Here is a 5,029-nt window from a genome sequence, read left to right as displayed (position 1 = left end):
GCTGTGTGCCTGGCCCTAACAGACAATTTTGCCAGGGTAGGTTGGCCCTCTAACATCCTTACAGATTCAGAATCTAATTTCCTGGCAGGGACCATGAAAAAACTGTGGGAAACTCATGGGGTGAATCACTTGGTTGCCACCCCTTACCACCATCAAACCAATGGCCTGGTGGAAAGGTTTAATGGAACTTTGGGGGCCATGATATGTAAATTCGTCAATGAACACTCCAATGATTGGGACCTAGTGTTGCAACAGTTGCTTTTTGCCTACAGGGCTGTACCACACCCCAGTTTAGGGTTTTCACCATTTGAACTTGTGTATGGTCACGAGGTTAAGGGGCCATTACAGTTGGTAAAGCAGCAATGGGAGGGGTTTACGCCTTCTCCAGGGACTAATATACTGGACTTTGTAAGCAACCTACAAAACACCCTCCGACACTCTTTAGCCCTTGCTAAAGAAAACCTAAAGGTTGCTCAGGAAGAGCAAAAGGCCTAGTATGACAGACATACCAGAGAGCGTTCCTTCAAGGTAGGAGACCAGGTTATGATCTTGAAGGCGCAACAGGCCCATAAGATGGAAGCATCATGGGAAGGGCCATTCACGGTCCAAGAGCGCCTGGGAGCTGTTAACTACCTCATAGCATTTCCCAATTCCTCCCTAAAGCCCAAAGTGTACCATGTTAATTCTCCCAAGCCCTTTTATTCCAGAGACTTACAGGTTTGTCAGTTTACAGTCCAGGGAGGAGATGACGCTGAGTGGCCTGAAGGTGTCTACTATGAAGGAAAAAGTGACGGTGGCATGGAAGAGGTGAACCTCTCCACAACCCTGGAACGTCTGCAGCGGCAACAAATCAAGGAGCTGTGCACTAGCTTCGCCCCATTGTTCTCAGCCACCCCAGGACGGACTGAACGGGCATACCACTCCACTGACACAGGTAATGCTCACCTAATTAGAACCCCACCCTACCGGGTGTCTCCTCATGCCCAAGATGCTATAGAACGGGAGATCCAGAACATGCTACAGATGGGTATAATCCACTCATCTACCAGTGCATGGGCATCTCCAATGGTTCTGGTACCCAAACCAGATGGGGAAATACGCTTTTGCTTGGACTACCGTAAGCTAAATGCGGTAACTCGTCCAGACAACTATCCAGTGCCACGCATGGATGAGCTATTGGAGAAGTTGGGACATGCCCAATTCATATCTACAATAGACTTAACCAAGGGCTACTGGCAAGTACCGCTAGATAAACCTGCCAAGGAAAGGTCAGCATTCATCACCCATGCGGGGGTGTATGAATTTAATGTACTTCCTTTCAGGCTGCGAAATGCACCCGCCACCTTCCAGAGGCTGGTAGATGGTCTACTAGCAGGACTGGGCAAATATGCAGTTGCCTACCTCGATGATGTAGCCATCTTTTCTGACTCCTGGCCCGAACACCTAGAACACCTGGAAAAGGTCTTTGAGCGCATCAGGCAGGCCGGACTAACTGTTAAGGCCAAAAAGTGTCAAATAGGCCAAAACAGAGTGACTTACCTGGGACACCAGGTGGGTCGAGGAACCATAAACGCCCTACAGGCCAAGGTGGATGCTATCCAAAAGTGGCCTGTCCCAAAGTCAAAGAAACAGGTCCAATCCTTCTTAGGCTTGGCCGGGTACTACAGGCGATTTGTACCACACTACAGCCAAATCGCTGCCCCACTGACCGACCTAACCAAAAAGACCCAGTCAAATGCAGTTAAGTGGACTAATGAGTGTCAAAAAGCCTTTACCCAACTTAAGGTGGCGCTCATGTCTGACCCTGTGCTAAGGGCCCCGGACTTTGACAAACCATTCCTAGTAACCACAAATGCATCTGAGCGTGGTATAGGAGTAGTTCTCATGCAGGAAGGACCGGATCACAACTTCCATCCTGTCGTGTGATGCTCCCATCTCTCCCAATTCATTGTATAGGAAGCCTCGGTAGCCAGCCCAGGCTTAGTGAATCACAGTGATTTTCTAGGTGCCTAAATTTCTTTGTGAATCTATCCCTTAGTAACAATTGCAGGTACACCATTATTGCATAGGAGAGGGGAAGCAACTAGATACTAGAGATTGCAGGCCTGGTCCAGGAAGTTTGCTATATCTGGATATAGGGTTTTGGTTTAAGCCCATGTCTCTTTAATATGACTAGCATTCTTGGAGTTTGAACAAAAGTGCTCTGTAATAATGTGCATGCAGGTTACACATCGATAGTTATCACTGGATTTACATAAATGTCTGTGCTTGTTTGCAATATACAATTATCAGAAATTCCTGAGTTACATCTTATGTTAAGGAAAAGAATATTGACCCAAGAAAGTGGGGAGGCAAAGGGAAACAAAAATAATCTTCTTGCTCGTTGCTTGAGTCCTTAGTAAGATTTTTATTATCCACTGATCTTTTGCAGAAGTTAAGTAGGCAGCTTTAAATCTCAAAAGGTTTTGTTATCATGATTCACTCACTGCTGGGTAGTAAACAGGGGCACCATCTCTGCCCCTTCATCCATATTGTTTTTCAACCGGAAAGTCCTCAATTCTACTTAAAGTTCTGGCACTCAAACCAATAAAATGAAGATTCCCCCCTTCAGATTCAAGGGCTGTTTTTGTTCTGGTAGCTCAAGGAATCTGTGCTTTATCCATCACATTAGATACAGTCACTATTATAGTCCCCCCTGGTGTGCCACGGCCATTCCTATTGTGCAGTGGAATTCTGCACCATTTTTCTGTGCATTGGGGATCTCCTTCAATATTTAGATATAGCAATAGAATAAGCAAGGTTTCCACAAATTTTAACAATTCTAGGAGCTCTCTTGCTGCTGGTATGCCTAGGAATCTCAGATTCTATGACACTGGGACCTGATTTGGTTTTCCAAAGTTTCCATTCAACGTTCTAAAAAAATCCTACTTTCAGTTAAGATTTGAGGCTTGGAAGTATTCCCTTTCAATGTATTAAAACAGTCTTTACCTCCTCCTCTAGCCCTGTAATGCAGTGCTTTGTTCCAAAAACTTTCCCATCCAGGTTTTGTATGCAAGAGGTAAAGGCTTCAATCTTCCTTCTCAGGGATATTAGAGGTCTGCAAAGAATGAAGTCTTGCTAATATTTGCTTAAATAACTCATGCATTAGTTTGTCCTGCTCCAGGAAAGGCATCAAGTTACACGTCACTTACATAAATGGCACCAACAGCTCACTTGACAAATTATCTATATGTTTTAGACTTAAGCATTTTTAAAACATCCTCCAAACAGTTTCTATTTCAGTGTGGCAAAATCTCTGTGTTTGTTGCAGTTCAGCAGTTGATTTAACTGCAATAAAACTGTTGTAACTGGAGAAGCTGATGGAGCAGTCTGAATATAAGTCATTCAGTAACTAATGATTAATTATTTGCTAACATATTCACAAATAGCTAACTAATGATAATTAATCCTTGAATTATCAGGGTGAAGTTCTCTTCTAACATTTCAGAGTGGTAGCCGTGTTAGTCTATATCTGCAAAAAAAACAAGGAGTACTTGTGGCACCTTAGAGACTAACAAATTTATTTGGGCATAAGCTTTCATGGGCTAAAACCCACTTCATCAGATGCATGCAGTGGAAAATACAGTAGGAAGATATTTATACACAGAAAACATGAAAAAATGGGCATTGTCATACCAACTCTAACGAGACTAATCAATTAAGGTGGGCTATTATCAGCAGGAGGGGAAAAATGTGATACTCAAGATGGCCCATTTCCAATAGTTGACATGAAGGTGTGAGTAACAGTAGGGGGAAAATTAGCATGGGGAAATAGTTTTTACTTTGTATAATGACCCATCCACTCCTAGTCTTTATTCAAGCCTAATTTAATGGTGTCCAGTTTGCAAATTAATTCCAATTCTGCAGTTTCTCATTGGAGTCTGTTTTTGAAGTTTTTTTGTTGGAGAATTGTGACTTTTAGGTCTGTAATTAGTGACCAGGGAGGCTGAAGTGTTCGCCGACTGGTTTTTGAATGTTATAATTCTTGATGTCTGATTTGTGTCCATTTATTCTTTTGCGGAGAGACTGTCTGGTTTGGCCAATGTACACGGCAGAGGAGCATTGCTGGCATATAGCACATTGGTAGATGTGCAGGTGAATGAGCCTCTGATGGTGTGGCTGATGTGATTAGGTCCTATGATGGTGCATTTGCTCCAATCCCTCAGAGACATACACTTACATGATCTCTATCAAGCATTCTTTAAACTACAATACTCACTTGCTGAAGTGAAGAAACAGATAGACAGAGCCAGAAGAATACCCATAAGTCACCAACTACAAGACAGGCCCAACAAAGAAAGTAACAGAACATGAGTATCTGAGCCTTAGTGCTTTTGTGAGGAAGGATCTGTGTGACTTGGTGCAGGAACCTGGACATCAAATAAGGGTCAGATATTCTCTTGATATATGGGACAACTGGGGACTCCGCAGTGTGCTGGGTAGGTGTTGGGCTTTTACCCCAGAGGGGGCGTGCTACAGGCCAGGCGGTGGCTGATCACACTGGGCAGGTCCCCACAAAAGTTGTCCTGGTGGTCAGGTCTGTCAGTCTGGCTTGTCTGCGGGGCAGCCCCCCTGCGTCCCGCTCGGGGGGGGGGCGCTGCTGTAGCCATGGTGCAGGGGGCAAGACTGGCAGCGGGGCTCCAGGATACCGCACTAGGCGGAGCGGGGCGGGTCGCGTCGACTCCTGGTCCCGGCCTGGCCTTAGCTTCCCCTCCCCGGCGAGACGCCCCCTCTTCTTCCCCCTCCCGCTAAGGCCAGAGTTCACACGGCGAGGCTCTGGCACACTAGCCAATCAGCAGCCCATCTTGAGCACCCCCCGCAAACCCCCGGCCAATAGGAGGGGCGCCTTCCACATGCCTCGAAGCCAATCAGGAGCAGGGACTGGCTCTGGGCTGTTGATTTGGCAGGACGGGCAGTCAATGGGTGGCTTCATATCCCGCTGCCCGCCCCGCCCATTCCCCGCCTCCCTCCTTGCCCCGTTGCCCTGGAA

Source organism: Gopherus evgoodei, chromosome 3, assembly GCF_007399415.2.
Source record: "Gopherus evgoodei ecotype Sinaloan lineage chromosome 3, rGopEvg1_v1.p, whole genome shotgun sequence".
NCBI classification, from domain to species: Eukaryota; Metazoa; Chordata; order Testudines; family Testudinidae; genus Gopherus; species Gopherus evgoodei.
The sequence above is the reverse complement of the archived record's forward strand: the minus strand, read 5'-3'. Positions refer to the sequence as shown.